Genomic DNA, 16,299 nt, shown 5'->3' on the forward strand with positions numbered 1-16,299 from the left:
GTATGGACCCTGGCTGCTAGGCTACGCTACCCCAATCGGCAAGGGAAAGTAGATGGACTCAGGCCATTGGACCACTCTGTGCAAACTACAGAAAGGTTTAGAACGTGGACTTGGGCGTAGAGAAGCTGTGCTACCTCTTGCCTACGCTCTTCACATGGGTCAGAGCTCAGGAATGTGAATGGAGACTGGCCATCCTTGGTATAATGCTGCTGAGTGTTTGTGTACAACTCACTGAAATGAGTAGGCATAGCTGAGAATAGAAGTGCAACCAGTGCTGGATTGTTCCATCACTGATCTCCCAGAATGGTGTGTAGCTCCACACAAACCTGACCTTCGCTCTATACCACAAAGGTATCTCCTATAGCACGGTACAGACATCTTCGTGCTATTTTTGCAGCTTTCCAAAGACCCTAAATGCTGTCTGCTGTTACCAATTTGGATAGAGTGTCTTCGGTGTGCCTTCATATGCAGCATCTAATCCATAAATATAATTTAAACCTAAACATGAATTATCTGATGTGACACAAATACGGTGACATACTTCACCAAACTTTGTGCTTAAAGATAATGCATGTTTTAAATGGGAAAGGGTCTCATTTCCATTTGGGGTGGAGAAGTAGAAGTCTGAATAAAGTAAATTAAAGTACAGGGAGCACACAATATGCAGTGAATCATAAATAGAACAATAATAAAGACAGATCAATGGATCACTTTTCTCTGTTCTGAAATACCACTTCATGACCTTTTCCATACATTAGCTACTCCTCCATTTCTTATATACACTTTTCATTAATTTTTTTGTTTTCCTCTTTAACCCATTAGTAACTCCTGATTTGTCCCCCTTAGATTTGCATGGCTTTCCATCATACAGTACATTTTAGGTATTTCTAGACAGCAGCAGATGAGCAAAGCTCACAACAAGAGAGAAAGAGGATCAAATTAGTTCAGCAACAGGCTAGTACTTTCTAGCCGATTTTATTTACTGAGTATTTAGCTGTTTGTCATTTTCTGCTATAGACCATGCAAACAAAGGCTTTAAAGTTCAAATGCACAAATTTGGCCACAGCTGCAAATAACAAATCGACTAGTCTTAGCAATGAAATGTTAATTGGTGTCTGAGCAATTCACTTCACAGTGCAAGAACCTACAACACTTAATCTTTGCCAAATTAGAAAGTTTTAGCAGATGTGTATATCAAAAGAATGAGTATATAGGGCCATTTTCATACATAACATGAAATCAGAGAGTCAACAGTTTTGCTTGCAATTAGGGAAAGTGTAAAACTACCCACCTGAAGCTGGTATGTAGCCCCCTCTTAGGCATGGACCCAACGGTAATCTAGGACAACAAGAAATTGATAGGTTTCAGAGTAGCAGCCGTGTTAGTCTGTATCCGCAAAAAGAACAGGAGTACTTGTGGCACCTTAAATTTGTTAGTCTCTAAGGTGCCACAAGTACTCCTGTTCTTTTTAAGAAATTGATAGTTTCACATTCCTTTTATAGAGATGAGGGAGATAGAGCAATAATGGGAAAGGCTATATGGGTCTTGTCAGCTCTTTAGAAAGCTTGACCTAAGTTCTCCATCAAGAGAACTAGATTCTGAAACAGACCAGTGTAACAGACTAAAAATTCTGCAGCAGTTTCAGATTTTTTTAAAAATGGACGTTTTTTTTTAATTCAATCTGAAAATGAGCACAAATCAGCACATAATTCCTACTGTTGTTTATTTTAGTAATAAACTGACTTTTATGCTGCCCCTAGACTTCTAACTTTCGTTGGGGAGCCAAATTTTGTACTACAAGCATATAACCATAACACATTCCAGGTACCTTGTAGTTTTGCCTATTGGATAGACAGAGTTGGGACTGTGGCATTAGAAGAGGTGTAAAGGGCAAATTTGGGATTGTGGGAAAAGCACTTTAGCTGGATGCTTTTGATAAAACAAGCAGCTATTAAATAGTTAACAGTGTTGACACATAGCATCATCATTAAATTTCAAAATTAACAGGAGATAAATGGGGCACACCACAACACTCAAAGCTGTTGTTTCTGGCCCTCAACAGATATCACTGCATTCATTTCCAATTTAGAAGATCATCTTCATAACCACAAGAGCTGGAAACTTTTTTTAAAATAATGGCTTAAATTCTGGAGCACAATTCAATGGCCAAGGAAGGATTCACAGCAAATCACTTAGCCAGAGAATATACAGTAGGGTTACCATACGTCCTCTTTTTCCCGGACATGTCCGGCTTTTCAGCACTCAAACCCCCATCCGGGGGAATTGCCAAAAAGCCGAACCTGTCAGGGAAAATGGTGGCTCTGCTCCTCCCCTGACTCTTCGGCTCTGTTTAAGAGCCGAGCTGCCCGAGCGCTATGGGCTTCAGGCAGCCCCCTTGCCTCCGGACCCCAGCCGCCGGCCGGGCACTTCCCCTCCCGGGCTCCAGCGGCGCAGGGTCCGGAGGCATGGGGGCTTCCTGAAGCCGGTAGTGCTGGGGCAGCTCGGCTCTTAAACAGAGCCTAAGAGTCAGGGGAGGAGCTGAGCCTCCAGCCGCGGCAGCTCTGCTCCTCCCCGACTCTTCGGCTCTGTTTAAGAGCCGAGCGCTACGGGCTTTGGGCAGCCCCCATACCTCCGGACCCTGCGCCGCTAGAGCCCAGGAGGGGAAGTGTCCAGCCGGGGGCGCAGGGTCCGGAGGCAAGGGGGCTGCCCGAAGCCCAAGCGCTACCGGCTTCACGGTTTGCCGGGCAGCCTCCAGACCCTGCGCCCCCGGCTGGGCGCTTCACCTCCCGGGCTCCAGCTGCGCTGGGGAAGTGCCGGCCGGGGGCGCAGGGTCTGGGGGCTGCCCGGCAAACCGTGAAGCCGGTAGCGCTCGGGCAGCCCTTTCCGCATGGCTAGGAGTGGGAGGGAGGAGGGGGCGGAGTTAGGGCGGGGAAGGGGCGGAGTTGGGGAAGGGTTGGGGAAATGGGCGGGGCCAGGTCCCGTGGAGGGTCCTCTTTTTTTATTTGTTAGATATGGTAACCCTAATATACAGAGCCCTGATCATAACTACCAGTGACTGATCAAGTTCTTACCCTGAGTCAGAGCACACAGACCCTGAGCAAGTCCTTCCTGGAACTTGGCAACCCAAAAAACAATAAAGCAAAATAAACCAGGGTCTAAATGTCCCTGAGCAGGTTTATCCTGGGGGCTTTCTTACAGTTACAGACACACACTTTTCCCATCCCCAGAAAACCCACACTTAGCTCCTTATATAGCCCAGATGGAGTTAACAAGCAGTGCCTGACACAGTGAGTCAGCAGAAATTCAGCCAGCTTTATAAAGGTTTCTAAGGCCCCCCGCTAATGGCTTAGTAGAAGAGCTCTGCCATCGAGTCACACTACCTCAAATAGAGGTGCCTGACAAACACTATCAACATGAGAGTAAAGAGAAAAAATTACTAGTCATTTGCTGCACTTCTGCAAAAAAAATTTTTTTTAATTCTTCAGTAACTTGTTTTATAGGGAATTATTGAACCCCTTGAAGTTCCTGAAAAAGCAAATCATTGTTAGGTTTGTTTACCTGCCGCGTCCACAGGTTCGGCCGATCATGGCTCCCACTGGCTGTGATTCACCGCTCCAGGCCTATGGGGGCGGCGGGAAGCAGCAGCTAGCACATCCCTCGGCCCACGCCGCTTCCTGCAGCCCCCATTAGCCTGGGACGGCAAACCGCAGCCAGTGGGAGCTGTGATTGGCCAAACCTGCAGACACGGCAGGTAAACAAACCGGCCCGGCGCACCAGGGGCTTTCCCTGAACAAGTGGTGGCCCTAGTTTGAGAACCACTGATCTATACAACCACGGTTCTATGCAACAGAACTGGCCACTACCTTACTGAGCAGTGCCATGAATATAGCCAAGCACCTCAACCCCTGACAATGTCCTGGCTTCCCACCTCTTAACAGTGTACCTCACTCCATGCATATCTACCAGGGCCACCCACACCTGTCAGAGGGTAGAAAGAACCAATGCTAAACTTTGGGCCTGTGCCTGTATTGGCCTTAAGATGCCCTGAAAAGTTCAGACCAGCTTCAGGGTCATGAAATGCTAAGCCCAACCCCAATAAGTGGGTCTGAGCTGGGCAGATCCCTTTCCCACTCCAGAAACCATTCATTTTCACGTGCCTCTGTTGGGATGGCAGCAACTGTGAATCCATCCATCCTTGATGTACTTCTGACTGCAATTGCAGCTCCTAGTCTTGATGAGCCCAGCATAGAATCATAGAAGGTTAGGGTTAGAAGAGACCTCAGGAGGTCAGCTAGTCCAATCCCCTCCTCAAAGCAGGACCAACACCAACTAAATCATCCCAGCCAGGGCTTTGTCAAACCAGGCCTTAAAAACCTCTAAGGATGGAGATTCCACCACCTCCCTAGGTAACCCATTCCAATGTTTCACCACCCTCCTAGTGAAATAGTTTTTCCTAATATCCAACCTAGACCTCCCGCACCGCAACTTGAGACCATTGCTCCTTGTTCTGTCATCTGCCACCACTGAGAACAGCCAAGCTCCATCCTCTTTGGAACCCCCCTTGAGGGAGTTCAAGGCTGCTATCAAATCCCCCCCTTACTCTTCTCTTCTGCAGACTAAACAAGACCCAGCCCCCTATTCATTTTTGTTGCCCTTCACTGGACTCTCTAATTTGTCAACATCCTTTCTGTAGTGGGGTGCCAAAACTGGACGCAATACTCCAGACATTGCCTCACCTGTGCCAAATAGAGGGGAATAATCAATTCCCTTGATCTGCTGGCAATGCTCCTATTAATGCAGCCAATGTGCCGTTAGCCTTCTTGGCAACGAGGGCACACTGCTGACTCATATCCAGCTTCTCATCCACTGTAGTCCCCAGGTCCTTTTCTGCAGAACTGCCACTTAGCCAGTCAGTCCCCAGCCTGTAGCAGTGCAGTAGCCTTAGCCCTTCATGTTGATGGATTTCATCATGGAGCTACCGTCCTCTCAGGGGTACATCGCAATTCTAGTGGAAGTCAATCACCTGATGAAGATGGCCTATTTTATACTGTGTCATTGTCTCCACACCACCCAGGAAACAGCCCATCTATTCAAAGACAATGTCTTTCACCTTCATGGATTGTCCACAATCATAGTATCTGACTAGTTCATTGCTCACTTTTGGCACGAAATTCTGCACTTCCTGAGCACTGAATCTGGAACCTTGGTTGCTTTCTGTCTGCCTAATTGTTGGTACTAGATAGTGTCAATAAGGTCCTGCTTTCCAAATTACCACCAGGATGACTGGCTGGTACTCATTCCCCATGCAGAATTTGCCTACAATTTGCCTGCTACTCCCCTTCTTTTGTTTAGGCTTAACAAGCCAAGTTCTTTGAGTCTCCTCTCATAAGGTAGATTTTCCATTCCTCTGATCATCCTAGTAGCCCTTCTCTTCACCTGTTCCAGTCTGAATTCCTCTTTCTTAAACATGAAAGACCATAATTGCACACAGTATTCCAGATGAGGTCTCACCAGTGCCTTATATAATGGAACTAACACTTCCCTATTTGTACTGGAAATACCTCGCCTGATGCATTTTAGGACAGCATTAGCCTTTTTCACAGCCACATCACATTGATGGCTCATAGTCATCCTGTGATCAACCAATGCACCCGGGTCTTTCTCCTCCTCTGTCGTTTCCCACTGATAAATCCCCAGATTATAGCAAAAATTCTTGTTGTTAGTCCCTAAAGGTATGACCTTGCACTTTGCACTATTAAATTTCATCCTGTTTCTATTACTTTGCTTTACAAGGTCATCCAGATCTTCTTGTATGATATTCCAGTCTTTCTCCATATTGGCTATCCCTCCCAACTTTGTGTCATCCACAAATTTTCTTAGTGCCCCACTCACTTTTTTGTGCCAAGATCACTAATAAAAATGTTAAATAAGATTGATCCTAGGACCAATCCCTGAAGAACTCCACTAGTAATGTCCCTCCAGCCTGACAGTTCACCTTTCAGTATGACCTACTGTAGTCTCCCCTTTTAACCAGTTTATTATCCACCTTTCAATTCCCATATTAATCCCCATCTTCTCCAATTTAACTAATTATTTCCCATGTGGAACTGTATCAAATGCCTTACTGACATCCAGGTAGACTAACTCTACTGCATTTCCTTTGTCTACAAAAATCAGTATCTTCTCAAAGAAGGAGATCAGCTTGGTCTGGCATGATCTACCTTTTGTAAAACCATGTTGTATTTGATCCCAGTTACCATTCACTTCTACGTCCTTAACTGCTTTCACTTTCAAAATTTGTTCCAAGCCCTTCAGTACAATTGAGGTCAAACTAATGTTTGGCTGTCTGCCCAAAACCTGTGATCTACCCATCCATCTACAAAGCTAGACCACAGATATTTGGGAACAACTTAACCTGATAGCCTTTCTATTGCGAGAATCTCTCAAGATCCACACCATGTTCCATGTCTCCCTCCTGAAACCTTTAGAGAATCCCTTCACACATGGCAGTACTCCTCCTCCCTGACAATAATTGTGCACGATCAAGCAATATGTGGTCCAGCAGATTCTGGACTCTACCTGGTCCAGGAAAGACTCCAATATCTGATTGAGTAGGAGGGATACGGCCAACAGGAGTGTTCATGGAAACTCATGGAACATATCCACCTGTGTGTCTTCCACCAAGTCTATCTTGAGAAATCCAGTCCAAAGTCTCTTGGGAGGTGACCCTGAAAAAAGGGGGGTTCTGTCAAGAACCTGCCCAACTGCTCGCCTGCTTCCTGAATAACTGCACTGCTAGGCAAATAATGAGCCCCAGCTGCACTGCCTCAGAACTCAGAGCAGCCACAGCCCCTCACTGGCTACTGCCTTAGCAGCCCCACTTATAAGCCTGGCCCCCAAAGCAGATCAGTGGCTGCTCAGGATGTATCCTCGCAGCTGTACTTGCCCTTTTTCCAGTCCCAGCTTCCCTCCAGCTTCAGACTTCCATCTTTGGTCCCTGGCTCTGCCTCTGAGTTACAACTCTGGTTGACCCTCCAGTTCTGGCATTTGGCTTCTGTCTCCCCGCACTGATCCATGGCTCTACCTCTGGCTTATAACACCAGTTTATCCCTGGCCCTAGCACATGGGTTCTTTCCCACCGGTATTGACCCTTGGCTCATTTCCTGGACTTTACCCACCCTGGGTCCAGCTCTAACCAGTAGGGCTGACCACCCCTGGCCTGGTCAGCTACAGTGGGTAAAATAACTTGCTGCAGTGATGGGCCCTATCAGGCCAACCTGATGGGTGAGCCCATAGCACTAATTTAGCGGGTAAATCTCATCCCACAGTGAGGGTCCTATCATTGTCAGGGAGAAGCCAGGCATTCTGCCTCCTCCCCGTAGGCATAATCTACTATCCACTGAAATCAGTGGGAGTTTATTATTGATTTCAAAGTGTACTGATCCGGCCCTGCCTTCTCATGTCTCTCCCATCCCACACCTGTGCAGTAAGACTCAATGGGTCAATTGACTGCTTTGACAGCTTTCAGATAAAAGGTTGTGTTGTCTTTTGCTCGTCACACAACAAAATAAATATGAAGATATCACAGGGGCACAGTTGGGCCCCAAATTTACTAAATACGCACAAATGGGTGGGCCTAGCTACATACATACTGCTTCTCAGAATGGTTTTAGGCAGATTCTACAACACAGAACACAATGAGTGCTACTACTGGGCTCACAAATCATTTAATGGGATAATATCCTATTCACTACCCAAGGAACTAAACTTGTATTTGTATGGCCCATGTTGTGCAATAATTAGACAACAGTGAAACTATTTAATATACTTGCATTGACTACATAACAACTCATTATGATTCTTTTCCACATCAGTGGAAGAATAGTGACACTTGCACTGAAACTATCAGATACTCCAGACTCGTATCATTTCAATCGGAGTGTGGATTTCATGACTGCTGAAGGTCATCAAGTCAAATACTGTGTCTGATTTTTAAAAGGGTTGGATAATTTTATAACCATTAATAACATTTGCGTTCTGCAAGCTAAGACAATGTAATCAAATGTCGTGCTTCAGAGTGCAGGCTTATTGCCACATAGGTCAGGAAGGAATTTTCTCCCATGTACATCATTGCATAAAAAAGGAAAAATAAACTCATAAATATAGTTCATGAACTGTAATATTTAATGCAAGAAAACTTGGGGCTTTGTTTTAAAGTGTCCTCAATAGTTTAGGACTAAATAAAACAAAACAGATATACAGGACTAAATTGAGCCCAGCAGCAAGCATTGCATAGTTCTCAATGAAGTGTGCTTGTACCAAATTTTCGATTGCTCATTAAGCCCCAAAGATTAAATTCCAAACCTGCTGGCACTCTACATAGTCTGTGTCTCATTTGAAACAAACTCATGGAACATTTCCCCACAAGAGATGAATTTGAGGGGAGTGTAAGTATGAGGGAGGATATTTCCAACAAGAAAAGAAGAAAGGAAAGAAAGAAAGGAAAGGAAATGGACAATGGTTAATATAAAATAGAGGGAAGGACAATTATTACATAGAAAATTACTGGACCTAAGCATGGGCCTGCTATCACCTTGACCATTCTGCTTATATGTTGTCCTTTATCTGTTTTTGTCCTTTTGGGTCCTGATCCCACAAGGGGTCTGCTCTGCCATATTCAACACCTTCCCCAAGCCTACATACACATAAATCTGTAGACTTGGAGAAATTAAAAACTGCTTCTACAGTGTCTTATCTGTTAAGGAGAAAGTATATTAATATTCATTACAAACAAACTTCAGTCTTAAAAATCAGTAGCTGGGCCACCCAAGAAGAGAGAGACTGTTTGTGTTTTAAAAAACAAACGGAATAAGAGAGGTGCACTTCACCGATGAGGCTAAAAACAGTTAATGCCCACTAGTTTGTTTAATCTGCCAAGTAGTAATTGAAGGACTTTCTGAAGCAAAGGTAGAAGAGGACACTAAGGAAGATGTTGTTGGTTAGAAAGGAAGTAAGACTTATGCCTATCTCTGTGAGAGCTCAGTAACCGACAATGACTTAAAGTCTGATAGGTTGTCTATCCTAAAATATAGTGTGCAGATAAATGCTTTTGTTTACCTTTTAGGTTTAGCCCACAAGATCTTGAAAGTCACTAAGACAATGGAAACGAAACTTAATTAATCTTGATATGATGGGCACACTTTAAAAAAAAAAACTAAAGTACCTTTGATGTGTCTAGCTGTTTTGCTTTTTAATAGGCTTCAGAAATTCTGTAGGCTTAGGGAAAACAGATTTGCCTTTAAAACAGCAGCTAATTAATGGATTACCTTGTTGTGCTAAAAGGCTTTTAACGTGTTTGTTTTTAAAGGGCTTTGCTGTATTTAGAGAATGGGCCTGTTTTGTTTTCATATAGAGGAAATTCTATTTGTTTAATAGATCTATTCTTCATCAGCTTCAATTTGTACTGTATAGGTAGGAAAACTCATAAAAGAACCCAGGATCGTATGGAGGAAAATGGCATGTATGCCCATCTCTTTCCAGAGATAAGGTAGGCAAGGAAACGTTTGGAAACTAACTTTGAAACAAGAATTTTATAACCATTTAAAAAACTATATAAAAATGTTAAAGAAATCAAAACATTATTAACAATTGGGTGCCTTACTTGTTCAGTATCAACCATAACTCTACCTCACAGTGATATCAGCCTAAATCATTTTATTTTATTCAGGTTCCAATTTTTTTTCCATTTATAGAAATGCTATAAAGGGGGTCTATCCACATATTCCAAGATCTCCAAAACATAACTTAAAATACAAAAGCAGCAATTTTAGATAACCCACCACAAATCCCCTTCTCTCTCATGTTGTTCCCCTCCTCTACAATTACAATTTCCATTCCTCCACACCCTAAACAAATTTCTCCCCTGCCTCTGAAAGAAGGCTAACAAAGTTTAACTATAGATTAGGATAGTCTTAGGACATAGGACCTGTTCCATGACATTTACATTTACAGATGTAGGGCATGCTCTATATAAATATACCACGTCTGAACACACAAGAGAAAACGTGCCACCAGCCAGCTTTGTTGCTGAAGATAAAAAGAAAAAGCCAAATAAGCATATGAAAAAAGAGGATGGGGAAAAAAGAGAAATAGCAGAAGCTATATCACCTGCTTACATTCGACATTGTAATTAGAGTGGGTTGGATTACACATTATTAATTTTTCATATAAAAATGTAGGAAACCTCATCTGACTCTCTCAAACTCAAGAGACCAGCATCTCCATTGTTCTCTGAGGTCAAGAGAATGGCAAAGATGCATCATCAATATTTATAGCATCAAGTCTTTCATACTTAAGAGAATAAGGAATGGTCTTTTATGTTTTCTTTTAAATAGAAGATGAAATACCAGTGTAAAAGTTTCAAGCCTTCCCCAAAAGTTTCCTGAATCTTAGCATTTGGTTGCCTTTACTGTCACCCTTTCAGAGGTTAAATCAAAATTATCTGTGAAAAGTTGCACTTTGGGAAGTAGCAGTGGAGTTAAAAATATATATAATGGAATGTATTGACTATAAAATGTTCCTGTCTATTAGGCTGAGAAGAATCGAAACTTTGTGTGTGAGTGTTGTCAGTTAGTTGTGGCACTGGAAGATCAGACAGCAGAATTAGAGAGACAGGTGGATTCTTAGGAAGATCAATGAATATGACAGGTTAATAGATGACATACGGTTAGTGTCAAACACAAAGGGAGCAGTGACACCAGGAAAGGAGAACAAGCTGTGTGTGAGTACCAAAATGAGTCCTTTGGAGGAACAGTGCAAAAAAAATAAAATGACATAAGGGGTAATGATCAGATAAGAAGAGGTATATATATATACTAAAGAGATGTTTGAAGTAACCGTCTCCAAGAGATTTCAGGCATTGAATGTCACTGAGGGTGAGTTAGAGGATGGGACTGTATAACTTAAGGAAAGAGAGTGAGGGAGCTGCAGAACTTAATAATAATCATAATTAATAATAGAGAAGTATTGATAACAGAGGGCTCAGTGGTATACTAGGTAGTCTTTTCTGTCAGATGAGCTGAGATTAAAGGAAGAAATAAGTCTACAACAGCTAAATATATTACTAAAAGGGTATATAGTAGTTAAGCCAGGAAACTGGGAGGCACCTGTTATATCTGTTGTGTATGTTGTGTAGTTATAAAAGAGAGCAACAGAATACATGAAGAGTGAGTCAGAAAGCTGGAAACTAAGGGGGTGATGTAAGGCTTTATTTGATGTTATATGACCAAAGATTAGTAGAAGGATTTCAGTTGTGGTTAGAAGGCTGACAATGACTGGATGGTTGGTTCCCACATATGGTGTGTGTGTGTGTGTGTGTGTGTGTGTGTGTGTGTGTGTGTGTGTGTGTGTGTGTGTGTGTGTGTAAAGGTCACTGGAGTCATGAAATCTCCCATTAGCTTCAATGGACTTTGGATCCAACCCTTCAACTGGTGTTAAGAAGCAGCATCAATTCCAAGTGTATAAACTTTTTCCTTGCTATACATCTCGATGGAGGAAAGGCAAAGCCAAAAATCAAACACACAAATGTTTCAGTGGAAACAATGAGTGAGATTCTGGTAATGTCTACACTACATGCCTCTTGCGACAGCTTGTAGGGTACATGTAGCTACACACTGCAGTGAAAAGCAGGTTATGCCCACACTTTGGCGTGTAACTACCTGTGTCCGTGAAAGGCTCTGGCAGCAGGGAGCTCCCAGAGCCTTTCCCCACTGCTGGAGTCTTAAATAAATATATGGAGATATACCTATCTCATAGAACTGGAAGGGCACCAAGTCTAGCCCCCTGCCTTCACTAGCAGGACCAAGTACAGATTTTGCCCCCAATCCCTACGTGGCCCCCTCAAGGATTGAACTCATAACCCTGGGTTTAGCAGGTCAATGCTCAAACCACTGAGCTATCCCTAGTCCTTTAACTATAGTGGGTGTGAAGGGGTCCTTGGGGGTGCAACCTAGCACTGGGGTACTGCTGAGCCCTCTGTCCCTCTAACCTAGGCTTCCTCTCAAACTGGGTTGCTGTGACAAGCTGCAATCCTCCAGCAGATATTGCACTTACACAGACATCCACAGGCAGGGATTCACTCAGTTGAGTTAAATGAATGCTTCTTTCAGCTACTCATGAACTAACAATAGAGAGACTCCAGCCAATTCTCTCCAGCTCCCCAGCCTGGCACCACAGAGCTGTACCATCCTGCCCTGGTCAAAAGCCTGACCAATGTAAGTTTATAACCCAGTCCGCCCCTCCCTTAATGTGGAGAAGACATGCACCAGCTTTGGTACCTGAGCTGAGGTTTCCCAAGCACTTCAAGCAAAACCCATTGTTTTAGATAAAATACAAAACAGGTTTACTAACTACAGAAAGATAGATTGTAACTGGTAGGCATAAAAGGATAGTGATGGTTATCAAAGAAAATAAAAATAAGCTCACAATCTAATTCTTAAATCTTATACTCTGCAGTATTTAGGTCAAGCAGTTTTATCACCCCACTAGATAGTACAGTCCTTAATACACAGACTGTAGGGTCTCAATGCATGGATGAGATGATGGTGTAGGGAGGAGGGGGTTAGATTTTTTAGGAACTGGGGAAACTTTTGGGAAAGGGGGAGCTTATACAGCAAGGATGGGCTCCACCTAAACCAAAATGGAAACAGATTGCTGGCACTTAAAATTAAAAAGGTCATAGAGCAGTTTTTAAACTAAGGGCTGGGGGAAAGCCGACAGGTGCAGAGGAGCACATGGTTTGGACAGCGACATCCCTTAAGGGAGGATCTATTAATGGAGATTCTCTGTGTCCTAGTAAGGAGGAGAGAATGGAAGATGATAAAATACAGGTAGGATCTGATGAGAAACAGTCAAATGCAAGGTTTCAGAGTAGCAGCCGTGTTAGTCTGTATCCACAAAAAGAACAGGAGTACTTGTGGCACCTTAGAGAAATGGAAAAAAGTCCCATTCAATTACATCATGTAATGGCAGACAGCTAAAAAGTGAAAAGTTTTTAAAATGCTTATATACGAATGACAGATGTCTAAATTTGTATTAAATGAGGATATTGATATAATAAGCATCACAGAAACTTGCCGGAATGAGGATAATCGATGGGACACAGTAATACCAGGGTACAAAATATATTGCAAGGACAGAACAGGTCATGCTGGTGGGGGAGTGGCACTATATATAAAAGAAAGCATAGAATCTAATGAAGTAAAAATCTTAAATGAACCAAACTGTACCATAGAATCTCTATGGATAGTAATTCCACGCTCTAATAATAATAATATAGCAGTAGGGATATATTACTGACCACCTGACCAGGATGGTGATAGCGACTGTGAAATGCTCAGGGAGATTAGAGAGGCTATTAAAATAAAAAACTCAATAATAATGGGAGATTTCAACTATTCCCATATTGACTGGGTACATGTCACCTCAGGACAGGATGCAGAGAAAAAGTTTCTTGACACCTTAAATGACTGCTTCTTGGAGCAGATAGTCCTGGAACCCACAAGAGGATAGGCAATTCTGGATTAAGTCCTAAGTGGAGAACAGGATCTGGTCCAAGCAGTGAATATAGCTGGACTGCTTGGTAATAGTGACCATAAAAGAATAAAATTTAACATCCCTGTGGTGGGGAAAACACCACAGCGGCCAAACACTGTAGCATTTAATTTCAGAAAAAGGAACTACACAAAAATGAGGCTAGTTAAATAGAAATTAAAATGTTCAGCGCAAAAAGTGAAATCCCTGCAAGCTGCATGGAAACTTTTTAAAGACACCAAAATAGAGGCTCAACTTAAATGTATACCCCTAATTAAACACATAGTAAGAGAATCGAAAAAGCGCCACGGTGGCTAAACAACAAAGTAAAACAAACAGTGAGAGGCAAAAAGGCATCCTTTAGAAAGTGGAAGTTAAATCTTACTGAGGAAAATAGAAAGGAGCATAAACTCTCTGGGAAATGAAATGTAAAATATATAATTAGGAAGGCCAAAGAAGAATTTGAACAGCTAGCCAAAGATTCAAAAAGTAATAACAAAAACATTTTTAAGTACATCAGAAGCAGGAAGCCTGCTAAACTACCAGTGGGGCCACTGGGCAATTGAGATGCTAAAGGAGCACCCCTCAAGGATGATAAGGCCATTGCAGAAAAACTAAGCAAATTCTTTGCATCAGTCTTCGTGGGTGAACGTGTGAGGGAGATTCCCAAACCTGAGCCATTCTTTTTAGGTGACAAATCTGAGGAACTGTCCCAGATTGAGGTGTCATTAGAGGAGGTTTTGGAACAAATTGATAAACCAAACATTAATAAGTCACCAGGACCCGATGATATTCACCCAAGACTTCTGAAGTAACTCAAATGTGAAATTGCAGAACTACTAACTAACTGCTAACTCTATCATTTAAATCAGCTTCTGTACCAAATGACTGAAGGATAGCTAATGTGATGCCAATTTTTAAAAAGGGCTCCAGAGGTGATCCCAGCACTTACAAGTTAGTAAGCCTGACATCAGTACCAGGCAAACTGGTTGAAACTATATTAAAGAACAAAATTGTCAGACAAATAGTCAAACATAATTTGTTGGGGAAGAGTCAACATGGTTTTTGTAAAGGAAAATCATGCCTCACCAATCTACTAGAATTCTTTGAGGGGTCAACAAGAAGGTGGTCAAGGGGGATTCAGTGGATATAGTGTACTTAGATTTTCAGAGGGAGAATGTCCCTCACCAAAGCATCATAAGCAAAGTAAGCTGTCATGGGATAAGAGAGATGGCCCTTTCATGGATTGGTAACCGGTTAAAAGATAGGAAACAAAGTATAGGAATAAATGGTCAGTTTTCAGAATGGAGAGAGGTAAATAGTGATGTCCCCCAGGGGTCTGTACTGGGACCAGTACTATTCAACATAATCATATATGATCTGGAAAAAGGGGTAAACAGTGAGATGACAAAATTTGCAGATGATACAAAATTACTCAAGACAGTTAAGCCCCGGGCAGACTGCGAAGAGCTACAAAAGGATCTCTCAAAACTGGGTGACTGGGCAACAAAATGGCAGCTGAAATTCAATGTTGATAAATGCAAAGTAATGAGCATTGGAAAACATAATCCCAACTATACATATAAAATGATGGGGTTTAAATTAGCTATTATTACTCAAAAAAGAGATGTTGGAGTCATTGTGGATAGTTCTCTATAGACATCCACTCAACCTGCAGCAGCAGTTAAAAAAGCAAACAGAATGTTGGGAATCATTAAGAAAGGGATAGATAGTAAGACAGAAAATATCACATTGCCTCTATATAAATCCATGGTACTCCCATATCTTGAATACTGCGTACAGCTGTGGTCACTCCATCTCAAAAAAGATATATTGGAATTGGAATAGGTTCAGAAAAGGGCAACAAAAATGATTAGGAGTATGAAATAGCTTCCGTATGAGGAGAAATTAATAAGACTGGGACTTTTAAGCTTGGAAAAGAGACGGCTAAGGGGGGATATGATTGAGGTCCATAAAATCATGACTGGTGTGGAGAAAGTAAATAAGGAAGTGTGATTTACTTCTTCTCATAACACAAGAACTGGGGTCACCAAATAAAATTAATAGGCAGCAATACAAACAAAAGGAAGTATTTTTTTCACACAGTGCACAGTCAATCTGTGGAACGCTTTGCAAGAAGATGTTGTGAAGGCCAAGACTATAACAGGGTTCAAAAAAGAACTAGATAAGCTCATGGAGGATAGGTCCATCAGTGCCTATTAGCCAGGATGGACAGGGATGGTGTCCCTAGCCTCTGCTTGTCAGAATCTGGGAATGGGTGACAGGAGATGGATCCCTTGATGATTACCTGTTCTGTTCATCCCTCTGGGGCACCTGGCATTGGGCACTGTTGGAAGACAGGATACTGGGTTAGATGGACCTTAGGTCTGACCCAGTATGGCCATTCTTATGACTTCCCCCTGAAGCCTAGACCAGTGTCTTCAGATGATCTTCATCTCCTTGGAGTTCCAGTAGTTTCCAGCATACATGGGGGAGGAGAGAGGCCAAGACATACTGCAACTGTTCCTTATTTTATATCCTTGACCCACATGCCTGGCAGACACTAGCCCAGGCATGTTCTGCTGGGCTTTGCTGAATCACGGTGATCAAGCAGTTCTCATTGAGTGGTGTTTACATAGTTGAATCATACAGTTGATTAATGGACTGTCAACATCCACCTGGCCGCAATAATGCTGCAACTTGTGACAG

This window comes from Chrysemys picta, chromosome 1 (assembly GCF_011386835.1).
Source record: "Chrysemys picta bellii isolate R12L10 chromosome 1, ASM1138683v2, whole genome shotgun sequence".
Classification (NCBI taxonomy): domain Eukaryota; kingdom Metazoa; phylum Chordata; order Testudines; family Emydidae; genus Chrysemys; species Chrysemys picta.